General features: G+C 38.9%; 18 non-coding genes across 18 annotated transcripts; 17 read left to right on the forward strand and 1 right to left on the reverse strand.

Annotated features, from left to right (window-relative positions):
• The first annotated feature begins 755 nt into the window (after positions 1-755).
• On the forward strand, positions 756-844 carry trnay-gua. Its single transcript is given in 2 exon segments — positions 756-792; positions 809-844. It is a non-coding gene; the product is annotated as a tRNA-Tyr (tRNA).
• Positions 845-1,404: 560 nt separating this feature from the next.
• Positions 1,405-1,493, forward strand: trnay-gua. The gene is given in 2 exon segments: positions 1,405-1,441; positions 1,458-1,493. It is a non-coding gene; the product is annotated as a tRNA-Tyr (tRNA).
• A 2,333-nt stretch (positions 1,494-3,826) lies between these two features.
• Positions 3,827-3,915, forward strand: trnay-gua. Its single transcript is given in 2 exon segments — positions 3,827-3,863; positions 3,880-3,915. It is a non-coding gene; the product is annotated as a tRNA-Tyr (tRNA).
• A 560-nt stretch (positions 3,916-4,475) lies between these two features.
• trnay-gua lies at positions 4,476-4,564 on the forward strand. The gene is given in 2 exon segments: positions 4,476-4,512; positions 4,529-4,564. It is a non-coding gene; the product is annotated as a tRNA-Tyr (tRNA).
• A 559-nt stretch (positions 4,565-5,123) lies between these two features.
• trnay-gua lies at positions 5,124-5,212 on the forward strand. Its single transcript is given in 2 exon segments — positions 5,124-5,160; positions 5,177-5,212. It is a non-coding gene; the product is annotated as a tRNA-Tyr (tRNA).
• Positions 5,213-6,248: 1,036 nt separating this feature from the next.
• Positions 6,249-6,337, forward strand: trnay-gua. The gene is given in 2 exon segments: positions 6,249-6,285; positions 6,302-6,337. It is a non-coding gene; the product is annotated as a tRNA-Tyr (tRNA).
• A 2,380-nt stretch (positions 6,338-8,717) lies between these two features.
• trnay-gua lies at positions 8,718-8,806 on the forward strand. The gene is given in 2 exon segments: positions 8,718-8,754; positions 8,771-8,806. It is a non-coding gene; the product is annotated as a tRNA-Tyr (tRNA).
• A 560-nt stretch (positions 8,807-9,366) lies between these two features.
• Positions 9,367-9,455, forward strand: trnay-gua. The gene is given in 2 exon segments: positions 9,367-9,403; positions 9,420-9,455. It is a non-coding gene; the product is annotated as a tRNA-Tyr (tRNA).
• Positions 9,456-12,959: 3,504 nt separating this feature from the next.
• trnay-gua lies at positions 12,960-13,048 on the forward strand. Its single transcript is given in 2 exon segments — positions 12,960-12,996; positions 13,013-13,048. It is a non-coding gene; the product is annotated as a tRNA-Tyr (tRNA).
• A 560-nt stretch (positions 13,049-13,608) lies between these two features.
• Positions 13,609-13,697, forward strand: trnay-gua. The gene is given in 2 exon segments: positions 13,609-13,645; positions 13,662-13,697. It is a non-coding gene; the product is annotated as a tRNA-Tyr (tRNA).
• Positions 13,698-14,256: 559 nt separating this feature from the next.
• trnay-gua lies at positions 14,257-14,345 on the forward strand. The gene is given in 2 exon segments: positions 14,257-14,293; positions 14,310-14,345. It is a non-coding gene; the product is annotated as a tRNA-Tyr (tRNA).
• Positions 14,346-15,381: 1,036 nt separating this feature from the next.
• On the forward strand, positions 15,382-15,470 carry trnay-gua. The gene is given in 2 exon segments: positions 15,382-15,418; positions 15,435-15,470. It is a non-coding gene; the product is annotated as a tRNA-Tyr (tRNA).
• A 560-nt stretch (positions 15,471-16,030) lies between these two features.
• trnay-gua lies at positions 16,031-16,119 on the forward strand. The gene is given in 2 exon segments: positions 16,031-16,067; positions 16,084-16,119. It is a non-coding gene; the product is annotated as a tRNA-Tyr (tRNA).
• A 559-nt stretch (positions 16,120-16,678) lies between these two features.
• Positions 16,679-16,767, forward strand: trnay-gua. The gene is given in 2 exon segments: positions 16,679-16,715; positions 16,732-16,767. It is a non-coding gene; the product is annotated as a tRNA-Tyr (tRNA).
• A 1,036-nt stretch (positions 16,768-17,803) lies between these two features.
• Positions 17,804-17,892, forward strand: trnay-gua. Its single transcript is given in 2 exon segments — positions 17,804-17,840; positions 17,857-17,892. It is a non-coding gene; the product is annotated as a tRNA-Tyr (tRNA).
• A 560-nt stretch (positions 17,893-18,452) lies between these two features.
• On the forward strand, positions 18,453-18,541 carry trnay-gua. The gene is given in 2 exon segments: positions 18,453-18,489; positions 18,506-18,541. It is a non-coding gene; the product is annotated as a tRNA-Tyr (tRNA).
• A 1,209-nt stretch (positions 18,542-19,750) lies between these two features.
• trnay-gua lies at positions 19,751-19,839 on the forward strand. Its single transcript is given in 2 exon segments — positions 19,751-19,787; positions 19,804-19,839. It is a non-coding gene; the product is annotated as a tRNA-Tyr (tRNA).
• A 470-nt stretch (positions 19,840-20,309) lies between these two features.
• On the reverse strand, positions 20,310-20,398 carry trnay-gua. The gene is given in 2 exon segments: positions 20,310-20,345; positions 20,362-20,398. It is a non-coding gene; the product is annotated as a tRNA-Tyr (tRNA).
• Positions 20,399-20,592: the final 194 nt, after the last annotated feature.

Below are 20,592 nucleotides of genomic sequence, written 5' to 3' on the forward strand. Positions count from 1 at the left end.
ATTCCCATGGCTGAATGGTCAACGTTGATCAACATCTGGTAAAAAAAGATTTAACTCAATGCTACGGTTCAAACATGTACCTTTTCCTCCAATGATTACATCATGTCCCTTCGATAGCTCAGTTGGTGGTGCGGAGGACTGTAGAATGCTAAATGCTGGAATTCTTAGGTCGCTGGTTCAAATCTGTCTCGAAGGATTTACCTTTTTCTGCCTCATCAATGCGCCCTCAACAATATTTTTGCCGGTTGTTCGCACATCCCCCTATAGAGAATAAAATGTGCATTTCCAGTTTCCTTAAAGAATAGTCTAGGTGTACGAATCCAATCATGCAGAAGAATTAAAAACAATTCAAGTTTATCCACAATTCTCCACATTCGATAGCTCAGTTGGTAGAGCAAAGGACAGTAGAACACTAAATGCTGAAATCCGGCTTGAGGAGGACCCTTTTCCTACCTCATAAATGCGCCTAAAAGATATAAATTTGCCTGTTGTTCGCACATTCCCCAATAGAGAATAAAACGTGCATTTCCAGTTTCCTAATTAAGAAAGAATCCAAGTTAACTCACCAAATAGTAAAGAAGAATTCAGAACACCTAGTTCCCTGAAGTAATTTTCCCCAAAATTGTTTACAGACAGATTATTTCCCATCATTCCCATGGCTGAATGGTCAACGTTGATCAACATCTGGTAAAAAAGATTTAACTCAATGCTACGGTTCAAACATGTACCTTTTGCTCAAAATATTTTATCATGTCCGTTCGATAGCTCAGTTGGTAGAGCGGAGGACTGTAGAATGCTAAATGCTGATATCCTTAGGTCGCTGGTTCAAATCCGGCTTGAAGGAGGAACATTTTTCTGCCTCATCAATGCGCCCCCAAAAATATTTTTGCCGGTTGTTCGCACATTCCCCTATAGAGAATAAAATGTGCATTTCCAGTTTCCTTAAAGAATAGTCTAGGCGTACGAATCCAATCAAACAGAATAATAAAAAAAAATTCAAGTTTATCCAAAATTCTCCACATTCGATAGCTCAGTTGGTAGAGCAAAGGACCGTAGAACACTAAATGCTGAAGTCCAGCTTGAGGAGGACCCTTTTCCTACCTCATAAATGCGCCTAAAAGATATACATTTGCTTGTTGTTCGCACATTCCCCAATAGAGAATATAAAGTGCATTTCCAGTTTCCTAATTAAGAAAGAATCCAAGTTAACTCAAAAAAATAGTAAAGAAGAATTCCGAACACCTAGTTCCCTGAAGTAATTTTCCCCAAAATTGTTTACAGACAGATTATTTCCCATCATTCCCATGGCTGAATGGTCAACGTTGATCAACATCTGGTAAAAAAGATTTAACTCAATGCTACGGTTCAAACATGTACCTTTTGCTCAAATAATTTTATCATGTCCGTTCGATAGCTCAGTTGGTAGAGCGGAGGACTGTAGAATGCTAAATGCTGATATCCTTAGGTCGCTGGTTCAAATCCGGCTCGAAGGAGGAACATTTTTCTGCCTCATCAATGCGCCCCCAAAAATATTTTTGCCGGTTGTTCGCACATTCCCCTATAGAGAATAAAATGTGCATTTCCAGTTTCCTTAAAGAATAGTCTAGGCGTACGAATCCAATCAAACAGAATAATTAAAAAAAATTCAAGTTTATCCAAAATTCTCCACATTCGATAGCTCAGTTGGTAGAGCAAAGGACCGTAGAACACTAAATGCTGAAGTCCAGCTTGAGGAGGACCCTTTTCCTACCTCATAAATGCGCCTAAAAGATATACATTTGCTTGTTGTTCGCACATTCCCCAATAGAGAATATAAAGTGCATTTCCCGTTTCCTAATTAAGAAAGAATCCAAGTTAACTCAAAAAAATAGTAAAGAAGAATTCCGAACACCTAGTTCCCTGAAGTAATTTTCCCCAAAATTGTTTACAGACAGATTATTTCCCATCATTCCCATGGCTGAATGGTCAACGTTGATCAACATCTGGTAGAAAAGATTTAACTCAATGCTACGGTTCAAACATGTACCTTTTGCTGCAATAATGTCATCGTGTGCCTTCGATAGCTCAGTTGGTAGAGCGGAGAACTGTAGAATGCTAAATGCTGAAATCCTTAGGTCGCTGGTTCAAATCCTCCTCGAAGGTTTAGCCTTTTTCTGCCTCATCAATGCTCCCTCAAAAATATTTTTGCCGGTTGTTCGCACATCCCCCTATAGAGAATAAAATGTGCATTTCCAGTTTCCTTAAAGAATAGTCTAGGTGTACGAATCCAATCATACAGAAGAATTAAAAACAATTCAAGTTTATCCAAAATTCTCCACATTCGATAGCTCAGTTGGTAGAGCAAAGGACCGTAGAACACTAAATGCTGAAATCCAGCTTGAGGAGGACCCTTTTCCTACCTCATAAATGCGCCTAAAAGATATACATTTGCCTGTTGTTCGCACATTCCCCAATAGAGAATAAAACGTGCATTTCCAGTTTCCTAATTAAGAAAGAATCCAAGTTAACTCACCAAATAGTAAAGAAGAATTCAGAACACCTAGTTCCCTGAAGTAATTTTCCCCAAAATTGTTTACAGACAGATTATTTCCCATCATTCCCATGGCTGAATGGTCAACGCTGATCAACATCTGGTAAAAAAGATTTAACTCAATGCTACGGTTCAAACATGTACCTTTTGCTCCAATAATTTCATCATGTCCTTTCGATAGCTCAGTTGGTAGAGCGGAGGACTGTAGAATGCTAAATGCTGAAATCCTTAGGTCGCTGGTTCAAATCTGACTTGAACGAAGACCCTTTTTCTGCCTCATCAATGCGCCCACAAAAATATTTTTGCCGTTTGTTCGCACATCCCCCTATAGAGAATAAAATGTGCATTTCCAGTTTCCTTAAAGAATAGTCTAGGTGTACGAATCCAATCATACAAAAGAATTAAAAACAATTCAAGTTTATACACAATTCTCCACATTCGATAGCTCAGTTGGTAGAGCAAAGGACAGTAGAACACTAAATGATGAAATCCGGCTTGAGGAGGACCCTTTTCCTACCTCATAAATGCACCTGAAAGATATACATTTGCCTGTTGTTCGCACATTCCCCTATAGAGAATAAATCGTGCATTTCCAGTTTCCTAATTAAGAAAGAATCCAAGTTAACTCACAAAATATTAAAGAAGAATTCAGAACACCTAGTTCCCTGAAGTCATTTTTCCAAAAATTGTTTACAGACAGATTATTTCACTTATAATTCACTGTATCACAAATCCAGTGGGTCAGAAGTTTACATACACTAAGTTGGCTGTGCCTTTAAACAGCTTGGAAATATCCCGAAAATGATGTCATGGCTTTAGAAGCTTCTGATAGGCTAATTGACATCATTTGAGTCAATTGGAGGTGTACCTGTAGATTTATTTCATGGCCTACTTTCAAACTCAGTGCCTCTTTGCTTGATATCATGGGAAAATCAAAAGAATTCAGCCAAGACCTCAGAAATAAATTGTAGACCTCCACAAGTCTGGTTCATCCTTGGGAGCAATTTCCAAACACCGGAAGGTACTACGTTCATCTGTACAAACAATAGTATGCAAGTATAAACACCATGGGACCACGCAGCCGTCATACAGCTCAGGAAGGAGACGCGTTCTGTCTTCTAGAGATGAAATTACTTTGGTGCGAAAAGTGCAAATCAATCCCAGAACAACAGCAAAGGACCTTGTGAAGATGCTGGAGGAAACAGGTAAAAAAGTATCTATATCCACAGTCAAACGAGTCCTATATCAACATAACCTGAAAGGCTGCTCAGCAAGGAAGAAGCTTCTTCTCCAACACCTTCGATAGCTCAGTTGGTAGAGCGGAGGACTGTAGAATGCTGAATGCTGATATCCTTAGGTCGCTGGTTCAAATCCGGCTCGAAGGAGGAACATTTTTCTGCCTCATCAATGCGCCCTCAAAAATATTTTTGCCGGTTGTTCGCACATTCCCCTATAGAGAATAAAATGTGCATTTCCAGTTTCCTTAAAGAATAGTCTAGGCGTACGAATCCAATCAAACAGAATAATTAAAAACAATTCAAGTTTATCCAAAATTCTCCACATTCGATAGCTCAGTTGGTAGAGCAAAGGACCGTAGAACACTAAATGCTGAAGTCCAGCTTGAGGAGGACCCTTTTCCTACCTCATAAATGCGCCTAAAAGATATACATTTGCCTGTTGTTCGCACATTCCCCAATAGAGAATATAACGTTCATTTCCAGTTTCCTAATTAAGAAAGAATCCAAGTTAACTCAAAAAAATAGTAAAGAAGAATTCCGAACACCTAGTTCCCTGAAGTAATTTTCCCCAAAATTGTTTACAGACAGATTATTTCCCATCATTCCCATGGCTGAATGGTCAACGTTGATCAACATCTGGTAAAAAAGATTTAACTCAATGCTACGGTTCAAACATGTACCTTTTGCTCAAATAATTTTATCATGTCCGTTCGATAGCTCAGTTGGTAGAGCGGAGGACTGTAGAATGCTAAATGCTGATATCCTTAGGTCGCTGGTTCAAATCCGGCTCGAAGGAGGAACATTTTTCTGCCTCATCAATGCGCCCCCAAAAATATTTTTGCCGGTTGTTCGCACATTCCCCTATAGAGAATAAAATGTGCATTTCCAGTTTCCTTAAAGAATAGTCTAGGCGTACGAATCCAATCAAACAGAATAATTAAAAACAATTCAAGTTTATCCAAAATTCTCCACATTCGATAGCTCAGTTGGTAGAGCAAAGGACCGTAGAACACTAAATGCTGAAGTCCAGCTTGAGGAGGACCCTTTTCCTACCTCATAAATGCGCCTAAAAGATATACATTTGCCTGTTGTTCGCACATTCCCCAATAGAGAATATAACGTTCATTTCCAGTTTCCTAATTAAGAAAGAATCCAAGTTAACTCAAAAAAATAGTAAAGAAGAATTCCGAACACCTAGTTCCCTGAAGTAATTTCCCCAAAATTGTTTACAGACAGATTATTTCCCATCATTCCCATGGCTGAATGGTCAACGTTGATCAACATCTGGTAGAAAAGATTTAACTCAATGCTACGGTTCAAACATGTACCTTTTGCTCCAATAATTTCATTGTGTGCCTTCGATAGCTCAGTTGGTAGAGCGGAGAACTGTAGAATGCTAAATGCTGAAATCCTTAGGTCGCTGGTTCAAATCTGGCTCGAAGGATTTACCTTTTTCTGCCTCATCAATGCGCCCTCAACAATATTTTTGCCGGTTGTTCGCACATCCCCCTATAGAGAATAAAATGTGCATTTCCAGTTTCCTTAAAGAATAGTCTAGGTGTACGAATCCAATCATGCAGAAGAATTAAAAACAATTCAAGTTTATCCACAATTCTCCACATTCGATAGCTCAGTTTGTAGAGCAAAGGACAGTAGAACACTAAATGCTGAAATCCGGCTTGAGGAGGACCCTTTTCCTACCTCATAAATGCACCTGAAAGATATACATTTGCCTGTTGTTCGCACATTCCCCTATAGAGAATAAATCGTGCATTTCCAGTTTCCTAATTAAGAAAGAATCCAAGTTAACTCACAAAATATTAAAGAAGAATTCAGAACACCTAGTTCCCTGAAGTCATTTTTCCAAAAATTGTTTACAGACAGATTATTTCACTTATAATTCACTGTATCACAAATCCAGTGGGTCAGAAGTTTACATACACTAAGTTGGCTGTGCCTTTAAACAGCTTGGAAATATCCCGAAAATGATGTCATGGCTTTAGAAGCTTCTGATAGGCTAATTGACATCATTTGAGTCAATTGGAGGTGTACCTGTAGATTTATTTCATGGCCTACTTTCAAACTCAGTGCCTCTTTGCTTGATATCATGGGAAAATCAAAAGAATTCAGCCAAGACCTCAGAAATAAATTGTAGACCTCCACAAGTCTGGTTCATCCTTGGGAGCAATTTCCAAACACCGGAAGGTACTACGTTCATCTGTACAAACAATAGTACGCAAGTATAAACACCATGGGACCACGCAGCCGTCATACAGCTCAGGAAGGAGACGCGTTCTGTCTCCTAGAGATGAAATTACTTTGGTGCGAAAAGTGCAAATCAATCCCAGAACAACAGCAAAGGACCTTGTGAAGATCTTGGAGGAAACAGGTAAAAAAGTATCTATATCCACAGTCAAACAAGTCCTATATCAACATAACCTGAAAGGCTGCTCAGCAAGGAAGAAGCTTCTTCTCCAACACCTTCGATAGCTCAGTTGGTACAGCGGAGGACTGTAGAATGCTGAATGCTGATATCCTTAGGTCGCTGGTTCAAATCCGGCTCGAAGGAGGAACATTTTTCTGCCTCATCAATGCGCCCCCAAAAATATTTTTGCCGGTTGTTCGCACATTCCCCTATAGAGAATAAAATGTGCATTTCCAGTTTCCTTAAAGAATAGTCTAGGCGTACGAATCCAATCAAACAGAATAATTAAAAACAATTCAAGTTTATCCAAATTTCTCCACATTCGATAGCTCAGTTGGTAGAGCAAAGGACCGTAGAACACTAAATGCTGAAATCCAGCTTGAGGAGGACCCTTTTCCTACCTCATAAATGCGCCTAAAAGATATAAATTTGCCTGTTGTTCGCACATTCCCCAATAGAGAATAAAACGTGCATTTCCAGTTTCCTAATTAAGAAAGAATCCAAGTTAACTCACCAAATAGTAAAGAAGAATTCAGAACACCTAGTTCCCTGAAGTAATTTTCCCCAAAATTGTTTACAGACAGATTATTTCCCATCATTCCCATGGCTGAATGGTCAACGTTGATCAACATCTGGTAAAAAAGATTTAACCTGTTGGGGATGAGGGCGCTGTTTAGGCTATTTATGCTAATTGGGTACTTTTTTTAAACGGCTTCCCACAAAATCCTTGATCGTACAATATGCATATTATTATTATTATTGGATAGAAAACAGTCTATAGTTTCTATAGGAGTTGAAATTTTGTCTCTAAGTGGAACAGAGCCCATTCTACAGCAATTTCCCTGACATGGATTCAGATTTCAGAAATGTTGGCCACTGTTCTGAAGTCAGTTAAAAAGGCACTGATTTTGCTATGACTATACGGACACTTCTTACGTCTGCCCCTGGATGCCTTTACGTGATGACGATTCCAATGGCGTCGATTGCGCGTTCACAGGCCCTACAAATGAAAAAACCCTGAAGCTAGTCATTCTTTTGGAGCTGCGTCATGCGCCTAGAGGACACCGGCCCGCACCTTTTCCAAGCATTAGTGAAGGGGGTAATATTACTCGGGTCATGTTTCTACTCGTTATGGGAGTTAAAAACATCATAAGGTAGTTAATTTAAAGCGTTTTATAGCAATTTATATCCGTTTAGTGCGATTTTGGGACATTTATTTTTGCAACGATGTGAATAGTTGGGCACGCTTTTCAGTTCATCCCGAACGCCGTTGGCATTTCCACATGGCAAGAGGACAGCTTTCCACCAAAAGACGATTTCTCCCAAGAAAGGATCCTTTGCCCAAGATACTGATGGAAGAACAGCTCAAAGTAGGACATTTTTATTATGATAAATCGTGTTTCTGTCGAAACATTTTAGTGGCTTAGGACGCCATGTTTTTTGACGTAGCTTCGCTTGGCGCAAACTGTATTGAAAAGTAAGGATAAATTAAAAAATGTAATAACGCAATTGTATTAAGAATTAAATTGTCTATCAATCCCTGTCCACCCTATATTTTTTAGTCACGTTTATGAGTATTTATGTATAAGAGTAGATCACTGTCTAAGTGGCGCAAGGAAATTTTCTGACCAGCTGAGCTAAATTTCACATTGTATAACCATGATTTTGGTGGCTAAATATAAACATTTGCGATCAAACTGTATATGCATGTTGTAATGTGATGTTACAGGAGTGTCATCGGAAGAATTCTGAGAAGGTTAGTGAAAAAATTAATATCTTTTGGCGATGTTGACTTTTATCGCTCACTTTGGCTAGAATCAATGCTGGGCTGCTATGTGGTATGTGCTATGCTAATATAACGATTTATTGTGTTTTCGCTGTAAGACACTTAGAAAATCTGAAATATTGTCTGTATTCACAGGATCTGTGTCTTTCGATTCGTGTATGCTGTGTATTTTTACGAAATGTTTGATGATTAGTAAGTAGGTAAACACGTTGCTCTAAGTAGTTTTTCTATTCCATTTGTGACGGTGGGTGCAATTGTAACCTATGCCATCTACCTGAAATATGCACTTTTTTCTAACAAAACCTATCCCATACCATAAATATGTTATCAGACTGTCATCTAATGAGTTTTTTTGTTGGTTAGGGGCTATAAATATCTTAGTTTAGCCGAATTGGTGATGGCTACTGGTGTTGGTGGACAAATAAAAGATGGTGGATTATGCTAATGTGTTTTTAGGTAATAGATGTACATGTTTACATATTGTGTCTTCCCTGTAAAACATTTTAAAAATCGGACATGTTGACTGGATTCACAAGATCTGTGTCTTTCATTAGCTGTATTGGACTTTAATGTGTGAAAGTTAAATATTTAAAAAAAATATTTTTTTTGAATTTCGCGGCACTGGTTTTTCAGTGGGGGGGGGGGGGGAGTGCCGCTAGCGGCACACTCATCCTAGAAAGGTTAACTCAATGCTACGGTTCAAACATGTACCTTTTGCTCAAAATATTTTATCATGTCCGTTCGATAGCTCAGTTGGTAGAGCGGAGGACTGTAGAATGCTAAATGCTGATATCCTTAGGTCGCTGGTTCAAATCCGGCTTGAAGGAGGAACATTTTTCTGCCTCATCAATGCGCCCCCAAAAATATTTTTGCCGGTTGTTCGCACATTCCCCTATAGAGAATAAAATGTGCATTTCCAGTTTCCTTAAAGAATAGTCTAGGCGTACGAATCCAATCAAACAGAATAATTAAAAAAAATTCAAGTTTATCCAAAATTCTCCACATTCGATAGCTCAGTTGGTAGAGCAAAGGACCGTAGAACACTAAATGCTGAAGTCCAGCTTGAGGAGGACCCTTTTCCTACCTCATAAATGCGCCTAAAAGATATACATTTGCTTGTTGTTCGCACATTCCCCAATAGAGAATATAAAGTGCATTTCCAGTTTCCTAATTAAGAAAGAATCCAAGTTAACTCAAAAAAATAGTAAAGAAGAATTCCGAACACCTAGTTCCCTGAAGTAATTTTCCCCAAAATTGTTTACAGACAGATTATTTCCCATCATTCCCATGGCTGAATGGTCAACGTTGATCAACATCTGGTAAAAAAGATTTAACTCAATGCTACGGTTCAAACATGTACCTTTTGCTCAAATAATTTTATCATGTCCGTTCGATAGCTCAGTTGGTAGAGCGGAGGACTGTAGAATGCTAAATGCTGATATCCTTAGGTCGCTGGTTCAAATCCGGCTCGAAGGAGGAACATTTTTCTGCCTCATCAATGCGCCCCCAAAAATATTTTTGCCGGTTGTTCGCACATTCCCCTATAGAGAATAAAATGTGCATTTCCAGTTTCCTTAACCTGTCTAGGATGAGTGTGCCGCTAGCGGCACTCCCCCCCCCCCCCACTGAAAAACCAGTGCCGCGAAATTCAAAAAAAATATTTTTTTAAAATATTTAACTTTCACACATTAAAGTCCAATACAGCTAATGAAAGACACAGATCTTGTGAATCCAGTCAACATGTCCGATTTTTAAAATGTTTTACAGGGAAGACACAATATGTAAAGATGTACATCTATTACCTAAAAACACATTAGCATAATCCACCATCTTTTATTTGTCCACCAACACCAGTAGCCATCACCAATTCGGCTAAACTAAGATATTTATAGCCCCTAACCAACAAAAAAACTCATTAGATGACAGTCTGATAACATATTTATGGTATGGGATAGGTTTTGTTAGAAAAAAGTGCATATTTCAGGTAGATGGCATAGGTTACAATTGCACCCACCGTCACAAATGGAATAGAAAAACTACTTAGAGCAACGTGTTTACCTACTTACTAATCATCAAACATTTCGTAAAAATACACAGCATACACGAATCGAAAGACACAGATCCTGTGAATACAGACAATATTTCAGATTTTCTAAGTGTCTTACAGCGAAAACACAATAAATCGTTATATTAGCATAGCACATACCACATAGCAGCCCAGCATTGATTCTAGCCAAAGTGAGCGATAAAAGTCAACATCGCCAAAAGATATTAATTTTTTCACTAACCTTCTCAGAATTCTTCCGATGACACTCCTGTAACATCACATTACAACATGCATATACAGTTTGATCGCAAATGTTTATATTTAGCCACCAAAATCATGGTTATACAATGTGAAATTTAGCTCAGCTGGTCAGAAAATTTCCTTGCGCCACTTAGACAGTGATCTACTCTTATACATAAATACTCATAAACGTGACTAAAAAATATAGGGTGGACAGGGATTGATAGACAATTTAATTCTTAATACAATTGCGTTATTACATTTTTTAATTTATCCTTACTTTTCAATACAGTTTGCGCCAAGCGAAGCTACGTCAAAAAACATGGCGTCCTAAGCCACTAAAATGTTTCGACAGAAACACGATTTATCATAATAAAAATGTCCTACCTTGAGCTGTTCTTCCATCAGTATCTTGGGCAAAGGATCCTTTCTTGGGAGAAATCGTCTTTTGGTGGAAAGCTGTCCTCTTGCCATGTGGAAATGCCAACGGCGTTCGGGATGAACTGAAAAGCGTGCCCAACTATTCACATCGTTGCAAAAATAAATGTCCCAAAATCGCACTAAACGGATATAAATTGCTATAAAACGCTTTAAATTAACTACCTTATGATGTTTTTAACTCCCATAACGAGTAGAAACATGACCCGAGTAATATTACCCCCTTCACTAATGCTTGGAAAAGGTGCGGGCCGGTGTCCTCTAGGCGCATGACGCAGCTCCAAAAGAATGACTAGCTTCAGGGTTTTTTCATTTGTAGGGCCTGTGAACGCGCAATCGACCCCATTGGAATCGTCATCACGTAAAGGCATCCAGGGGAAGACGTAAGAAGTGTCCGTATAGTCATAGCAAAATCAGTGCCCTTTTAACTGACTTCAGAACAGTGGCCAACATTTCTGAAATCTGAATCCATGTCAGGGAAATTGCTGTAGAATGGGCTCTGTTCCACTTAGAGACAAAATTTCAACTCCTATAGAAACTATAGACTGTTTTCTATCCAATAATAATAATAATATGCATATTGTACGATCAAGGATTTTGTGGGAAGCCGTTTAAAAAAAGTACCCAATTAGCATAAATAGCCTAAACAGCGCCCTCATCCCCAACAGGTTAAAGAATAGTCTAGGTGTACGAATCCAATCATACAGAAGAATTAAAAACAATTCAAGTTTATCCAAAATTCTCCACATTCGATAGCTCAGTTGGTAGAGCAAAGGACCGTAGAACACTAAATGCTGAAATCCAGCTTGAGGAGGACCCTTTTCCTACCTCATAAATGCGCCTAAAAGATATACATTTGCCTGTTGTTCGCACATTCCCCAATAGAGAATAAAACGTGCATTTCCAGTTTCCTAATTAAGAAAGAATCCAAGTTAACTCACCAAATAGTAAAGAAGAATTCAGAACACCTAGTTCCCTGAAGTAATTTTCCCCAAAATTGTTTACAGACAGATTATTTCCCATCATTCCCATGGCTGAATGGTCAACGCTGATCAACATCTGGTAAAAAAGATTTAACTCAATGCTACGGTTCAAACATGTACCTTTTGCTCCAATAATTTCATCATGTCCTTTCGATAGCTCAGTTGGTAGAGCGGAGGACTGTAGAATGCTAAATGCTGAAATCCTTAGGTCGCTGGTTCAAATCTGACTTGAACGAAGACCCTTTTTCTGCCTCATCAATGCGCCCACAAAAATATTTTTGCCGTTTGTTCGCACATCCCCCTATAGAGAATAAAATGTGCATTTCCAGTTTCCTTAAAGAATAGTCTAGGTGTACGAATCCAATCATACAAAAGAATTAAAAACAATTCAAGTTTATACACAATTCTCCACATTCGATAGCTCAGTTGGTAGAGCAAAGGACAGTAGAACACTAAATGATGAAATCCGGCTTGAGGAGGACCCTTTTCCTACCTCATAAATGCACCTGAAAGATATACATTTGCCTGTTGTTCGCACATTCCCCTATAGAGAATAAATCGTGCATTTCCAGTTTCCTAATTAAGAAAGAATCCAAGTTAACTCACAAAATATTAAAGAAGAATTCAGAACACCTAGTTCCCTGAAGTCATTTTTCCAAAAATTGTTTACAGACAGATTATTTCACTTATAATTCACTGTATCACAAATCCAGTGGGTCAGAAGTTTACATACACTAAGTTGGCTGTGCCTTTAAACAGCTTGGAAATATCCCGAAAATTATGTCATGGCTTTAGAAGCTTCTGATAGGCTAATTGACATCATTTGAGTCAATTGGAGGTGTACCTGTAGATTTATTTCATGGCCTACTTTCAAACTCAGTGCCTCTTTGCTTGATATCATGGGAAAATCAAAAGAATTCAGCCAAGACCTCAGAAATAAATTGTAGACCTCCACAAGTCTGGTTCATCCTTGGGAGCAATTTCCAAACACCGGAAGGTACTACGTTCATCTGTACAAACAATAGTATGCAAGTATAAACACCATGGGACCACGCAGCCGTCATACAGCTCAGGAAGGAGACGCGTTCTGTCTTCTAGAGATGAAATTACTTTGGTGCGAAAAGTGCAAATCAATCCCAGAACAACAGCAAAGGACCTTGTGAAGATGCTGGAGGAAACAGGTAAAAAAGTATCTATATCCACAGTCAAACGAGTCCTATATCAACATAACCTGAAAGGCTGCTCAGCAAGGAAGAAGCTTCTTCTCCAACACCTTCGATAGCTCAGTTGGTAGAGCGGAGGACTGTAGAATGCTGAATGCTGATATCCTAAGGTCGCTGGTTCAAATCCGGCTCGAAGGAGGAACATTTTTCTGCCTCATCAATGCGCCCCCAAAAATATTTTTGCCGGTTGTTCGCACATTCCCCTATAGAGAATAAAATGTGCATTTCCAGTTTCCTTAAAGAATAGTCTAGGCGTACGAATCCAATCAAACAGAATAATTAAAAACAATTCAAGTTTATCCAAAATTCTCCACATTCGATAGCTCAGTTGGTAGAGCAAAGGACCGTAGAACACTAAATGCTGAAGTCCAGCTTGAGGAGGACCCTTTTCCTACCTCATAAATGCGCCTAAAAGATATACATTTGCCTGTTGTTCGCACATTCCCCAATAGAGAATATAACGTTCATTTCCAGTTTCCTAATTAAGAAAGAATCCAAGTTAACTCAAAAAAATAGTAAAGAAGAATTCCGAACACCTAGTTCCCTGAAGTAATTTTCCCCAAAATTGTTTACAGACAGATTATTTCCCATCATTCCCATGGCTGAATGGTCAACGTTGATCAACATCTGGTAGAAAAGATTTAACTCAATGCTACGGTTCAAACATGTACCTTTTGCTCCAATAATTTCATCGTGTGCCTTCGATAGCTCAGTTGGTAGAGCGGAGAACTGTAGAATGCTAAATGCTGAAATCCTTAGGTCGCTGGTTCAAATCCGCCTCGAAGGATTAGCCTTTTTCTGCCTCATCAATGCGCCCTCAAAAATATTTTTGCCGGTTGTTCGCACATCCCCCTATAGAGAATAAAATGTGCATTTCCAGTTTCCTTAAAGAATAGTCTAGGTGTACGAATCCAATCATACAGAAGAATTAAAAACAATTCAAGTTTATCCACAATTCTCCACATTCGATAGCTCAGTTGGGAGAGCAAAGGACAGTAGAACACTAAATGCTGAAATCCGGCTTGAGGAGGACCCTTTTCCTACCTCATAAATGCACCTAAAAGATATACATTTGCCTGTTGTTCGCACATTCCCCAATAGAGAATAAAACGTGCATTTCCAGTTTCCTAATTAAGGAAGAATCCAAGTTAACTCACCAAATAGTAAAGAAGAATTCAGAACACCTAGTTCCCTGAAGTAATTTTCCCCAAAATTGTTTACAGACAGATTATTTCCCATCATTCCCATGGCTGAATGGTCAACGTTGATCAACATCTGGTAAAAAAGATTTAACTCAATGCTACGGTTCAAACATGTACCTTTTGCTCAAATAATTTTATCATGTCCGTTCGATAGCTCAGTTGGTAGAGCGGAGGACTGTAGAATGCTAAATGCTGATATCCTTAGGTCGCTGGTTCAAATCCGGCTCGAAGGAGGAACATTTTTCTGCCTCATCAATGCGCCCCCAAAAATATTTTTGCCGGTTGTTCGCACATTCCCCTATAGAGAATAAAATGTGCATTTCCAGTTTCCTTAAAGAATAGTCTAGGTGTACGAATCCAATCATACAGAAGAATTAAAAACAATTCAAGTTTATACACAATTCTCCACATTCGATAGCTCAGTTGGTAGAGCAAAGGACAGTAGAACACTAAATGATGAAATCCGGCTTGAGGAGGACCCTTTTCCTACCTCATAAATGCACCTGAAAGATATACATTTGCCTGTTGTTCGCACATTCCCCTATAGAGAATAAATCGTGCATTTCCAGTTTCCTAATTAAGAAAGAATCCAAGTTAACTCACAAAATATTAAAGAAGAATTCAGAACACCTAGTTCCCTGAAGTCATTTTTCCAAAAATTGTTTACAGACAGATTATTTCACTTATAATTCACTGTATCACAAATCCAGTGGGTCAGAAGTTTACATACACTAAGTTGGCTGTGCCTTTAAACAGCTTGGAAATATCCCGAAAATTATGTCATGGCTTTAGAAGCTTCTGATAGGCTAATTGACATCATTTGAGTCAATTGGAGGTGTACCTGTAGATTTATTTCATGGCCTACTTTCAAACTCAGTGCCTCTTTGCTTGATATCATGGGAAAATCAAAAGAATTCAGCCAAGACCTCAGAAATAAATTGTAGACCTCCACAAGTCTGGTTCATCCTTGGGAGCAATTTCCAAACACCGGAAGGTACTACGTTCATCTGTACAAACAATAGTATGCAAGTATAAACACCATGGGACCACGCAGCCGTCATACAGCTCAGGAAGGAGACGCGTTCTGTCTTCTAGAGATGAAATTACTTTGGTGCGAAAAGTGCAAATCAATCCCAGAACAACAGCAAAGGACCTTGTGAAGATGCTGGAGGAAACAGGTAAAAAAGTATCTATATCCACAGTCAAACGAGTCCTATATCAACATAACCTGAAAGGCTGCTCAGCAAGGAAGAAGCTTCTTCTCCAACACCTTCGATAGCTCAGTTGGTAGAGCGGAGGACTGTAGAATGCTGAATGCTGATATCCTAAGGTCGCTGGTTCAAATCCGGCTCGAAGGAGGAACATTTTTCTGCCTCATCAATGCGCCCCCAAAAATATTTTTGCCGGTTGTTCGCACATTCCCCTATAGAGAATAAAATGTGCATTTCCAGTTTCCTTAAAGAATAGTCTAGGCGTACGAATCCAATCAAACAGAATAATTAAAAACAATTCAAGTTTATCCAAAATTCTCCACATTCGATAGCTCAGTTGGTAGAGCAAAGGACCGTAGAACACTAAATGCTGAAGTCCAGCTTGAGGAGGACCCTTTTCCTACCTCATAAATGCGCCTAAAAGATATACATTTGCCTGTTGTTCGCACATTCCCCAATAGAGAATATAACGTTCATTTCCAGTTTCCTAATTAAGAAAGAATCCAAGTTAACTCAAAAAAATAGTAAAGAAGAATTCCGAACACCTAGTTCCCTGAAGTAATTTTCCCCAAAATTGTTTACAGACAGATTATTTCCCATCATTCCCATGGCTGAATGGTCAACGTTGATCAACATCTGGTAGAAAAGATTTAACTCAATGCTACGGTTCAAACATGTACCTTTTGCTCCAATAATTTCATCGTGTGCCTTCGATAGCTCAGTTGGTAGAGCGGAGAACTGTAGAATGCTAAATGCTGAAATCCTTAGGTCGCTGGTTCAAATCCGCCTCGAAGGATTAGCCTTTTTCTGCCTCATCAATGCGCCCTCAAAAATATTTTTGCCGGTTGTTCGCACATCCCCCTATAGAGAATAAAATGTGCATTTCCAGTTTCCTTAAAGAATAGTCTAGGTGTACGAATCCAATCATACAGAAGAATTAAAAACAATTCAAGTTTATCCACAATTCTCCACATTCGATAGCTCAGTTGGGAGAGCAAAGGACAGTAGAACACTAAATGCTGAAATCCGGCTTGAGGAGGACCCTTTTCCTACCTCATAAATGCACCTAAAAGATATACATTTGCCTGTTGTTCGCACATTCCCCAATAGAGAATAAAACGTGCATTTCCAGTTTCCTAATTAAGGAAGAATCCAAGTTAACTCACCAAATAGTAAAGAAGAATTCAGAACACCTAGTTCCCTGAAGTAATTTTCCCCAAAATTGTTTACAGACAGATTATTTCCCATCATTCCCATGGCTGAATGGTCAACGTTGATCAACATCTGGTAAAAAAGATTTAACTCAATGCTACGGTTCAAACATGTACCTTTTGCTCAAATAATTTTATCATGTCCGTTCGATAGCTCAGTTGGTAGAGCGGAGGACTGTAGAATGCTAAATGCTGATATCCTTAGGTCGCTGGTTCAAATCCGGCTCGAAGGAGGAACATTTTTCTGCCTCATCAATGCGCCCCCAAAAATATTTTTGCCGGTTGTTCGCACATTCCCCTATAGAGAATAAAATGTGCATTTCCAGTTTCCTTAAAGAATAGTCTAGGTGTACGAATCCAATCATACAGAAGAATTAAAAACAATTCAAGTTTATACACAATTCTCCACATTCGATAGCTCAGTTGGTAGAGCAAAGGACAGTAGAACACTAAATGATGAAATCCGGCTTGAGGAGGACCCTTTTCCTACCTCATAAATGCACCTGAAAGATATACATTTGCCTGTTGTTCGCACATTCCCCTATAGAGAATAAATCGTGCATTTCCAGTTTCCTAATTAAGAAAGAATCCAAGTTAACTCACAAAATATTAAAGAAGAATTCAGAACACCTAGTTCCCTGAAGTCATTTTTCCAAAAATTGTTTACAGACAGATTATTTCACTTATAATTCACTGTATCACAAATCCAGTGGGTCAGAAGTTTACATACACTAAGTTGGCTGTGCCTTTAAACAGCTTGGAAATATCCCGAAAATAATGTCATGGCTTTAGAAGCTTCTGATAGGCTAATTGACATCATTTGAGTCAATTGGAGGTGTACCTGTAGATTTATTTCATGGCCTACTTTCAAACTCAGTGCCTCTTTGCTTGATATCATGGGAAAATCAAAAGAATTCAGCCAAGACCTCAGAAATAAATTGTAGACCTCCACAAGTCTGGTTCATCCTTGGGAGCAATTTCCAAACACCGGAAGGTACTACGTTCATCTGTACAAACAATAGTACGCAAGTATAAACACCATGGGACCACGCAGCCGTCATACAGCTCAGGAAGGAGACGCGTTCTGTCTCCTAGAGATGAAATTACTTTGGTGCGAAAAGTGCAAATCAATCCCAGAACAACAGCAAAGGACCTTGTGAAGATGCTGGAGGAAACAGGTAAAAAAGTATCTATATCCACAGTCAAACGAGTCCTATATCAACATAACCTGAAAGGCTGCTCAGCAAGGAAGAAGCTTATTCTCCAACACCTTCGATAGCTCAGTTGGTAGAGTGGAGGACTGTAGAATGCTGAATGCTGATATCCTTAGGTCGCTGGTTCAAATCCGGCTCGAAGGAGGAACATTTTTCTGCCTCATCAATGCGCCCCCAAAAATATTTTTGCCGGTTGTTCGCACATTCCCCTATAGAGAATAAAATGTGCATTTCCAGTTTCCTTAAAGAATAGTCTAGGCGTACGAATCCAATCAAACAGAATAATTAAAAACAATTCAAGTTTATCCAAATTTCTCCACATTCGATAGCTCAGTTGGTAGAGCAAAGGACCGTAGAACACTAAATGCTGAAGTCCAGCTTGAGGAGGACCCTTTTCCTACCTCATAAATGCGCCTAAAAGATATACATTTGCCTGTTGTTCGCACATTCCCCAATAGAGAATATAACGTGCATTTCCAGTTTCCTAATTAAGAAAGAATCCAAGTTAACTCAAAAAAATAGTAAAGAAGAATTCCGAACACCTAGTTCCCTGAAGTAATTTTCCCCAAAATTGTTTACAGACAGATTATTTCCCATCATTCCCATGGCTGAATGGTCAACGTTGATCAACATCTGGTAGAAAAGATTTAACTCAATGCTACGGTTCAAACATGTACCTTTTGCTCCAATAATTTCATCGTGTGCCTTCGATAGCTCAGTTGGTAGAGCGGAGAACTGTAGAATGCTAAATGCTGAAATCCTTAGGTCGCTGGTTCAAATCCTCCTCGAAGGATTAGCCTTTTTCTGCCTCATCAATGCGCCCTCAAAAATATTTTTGCCGGTTGTTCGCACATCTCCCTATAGAGAATAAAATGTGCATTTCCAGTTTCCTTAAAGAATAGTCTAGGTGTACGAATCCAATCATACAGAAGAATTAAAAACAATTCAAGTTTATCCACAATTCTCCACATTCGATAGCTCAGTTGGTAGAGCAAAGGACAGTAGAACACTAAATGCTGAAATCCTGCTTGAGGAGGACCCTTTTCCTACCTCATGAATGCACCTAAAAGATATACATTTGCCTGTTGTTCGCACATTCCCCAATAGAGAATAAAACGTGCATTTCCAGTTTCCTAATTAAGGAAGAATCCAAGTTAACTCACCAAATAGTAAAGAAGAATTCCGAACACCTAGTTCCCTGAAGTAATTTTCCCCAATATTGTTTACAGACAGATTATTTCCCATCATTCCCATGGCTGAATGGTCAACGTTGATCAACATCTGGTAAAAAAAGATTTAACTCAATGCTACGGTTCAAACATGTACCTTTTCCTCCAATGATTACATCATGTCCCTTCGATAGCTCAGTTGGTGGAGCGGAGGACTGTAGAATGCTAAATGCTGGAATCCTTAGGTCGCTGGTTCAAATCTGTCTCGAAGGATTTACCTTTTTCTGCCTCATCAATGCGCCCTCAACAATATTTTTGCCGGTTGTTCGCACATCCCCCTATAGAGAATAAAATGTGCATTTCCAGTTTCCTTAAAGAATAGTCTAGGCGTACGAATCCAATCAAACAGAATAATTTAAAAAAATTCAAGTTTATCCAAAATTCTCCACATTCGATAGCTCAGTTGGTAGAGCAAAGGACCGTAGAACACTAAATGCTGAAGTCCAGCTTGAGGAGGACCCTTTTCCTACCTCATAAATGCGCCTAAAAGATATACATTTGCTTGTTGTTCGCACATTCCCCAATAGAGAATATAAAGTGCATTTCCAGTTTCCTAATTAAGAAAGAATCCAAGTTAACTCAAAAAAATAGTAAAGAAGAATTCCGAACACCTAGTTCCCTGAAGTAATTTTCCCCAAAATTGTTTACAGACAGATTATTTCCCATCATTCCCATGGCTGAATGGTCAACGTTGATCAACATCTGGTAGAAAAGATTTAACTCAATGCTACGGTTCAAACATGTACCTTTTGCTCCAATAATTTCATCGTGTGCCTTCGATAGCTCAGTTGGTAGAGCGGAGAACTGTAGAATGTTAAATGCTGAAATCCTTAGGTCGATGGTTCAAATCCTCCTCGAAGGATTAGCCTTTTTCTGACTCATCAATGCGCCCTCAAAAATATTTTTGCCGGTTGTTCGCACATCCCCCTATAGAGAATAAAATGTGCATTTCCAGTTTCCTTAAAGAATAGTCTAGGTGTACGAATCCAATCATGCAGAAGAATTAAAAACAATTCAAGTTTATCCACAATTCTCCACATTCGATAGCTCAGTTGGTAGAGCAAAGGACAGTAGAACACTAAATGCTGAAATCCGGCTTGAGGAGGACCCTTTTCCTACCTCATAAATGAGCCTAAAAGATATACATTTGCCTGTTGTTCGCACATTCCCCAATAGAGAATAAAACGTGCATTTCCAGTTTCCTAATTAATCGTACACCTAGACTATTCTTTAAGGAAACTGGAAATGCACATTTTATTCTCTATAGGGGGATGTGCGAACAACCGGCAAAAATATTTTTGAGAGCGCATTGATGAGGCAGAAAAAGGTTAATCCTTCGAGCCGGATTTGAACCAGCGACCTAAGGATTTCAGCATTTAGCATTCTACAGTCCTCCGCTCTACCAACTGAGCTATCGAAAGGACATGATGAAATTATTGGAGCAAAAGGTACATGTTTGAACGGTAGCGTTGAGTTAAATCTTTTTTACCAGATGTTGATCAGCGTTGACCATTCAGCCATGGGAATGATGGGAAATAATCTGTCTGTAAACAATTTTGGGGAAAATTACTTCAGGAAACTAGGTGTTCTGAATAGAGACAGTAGATCTAGCTGG

Source organism: Salvelinus namaycush, unplaced genomic scaffold (assembly GCF_016432855.1).
Source record: "Salvelinus namaycush isolate Seneca unplaced genomic scaffold, SaNama_1.0 Scaffold1760, whole genome shotgun sequence".
NCBI lineage: Eukaryota > Metazoa > Chordata > Actinopteri > Salmoniformes > Salmonidae > Salvelinus > Salvelinus namaycush.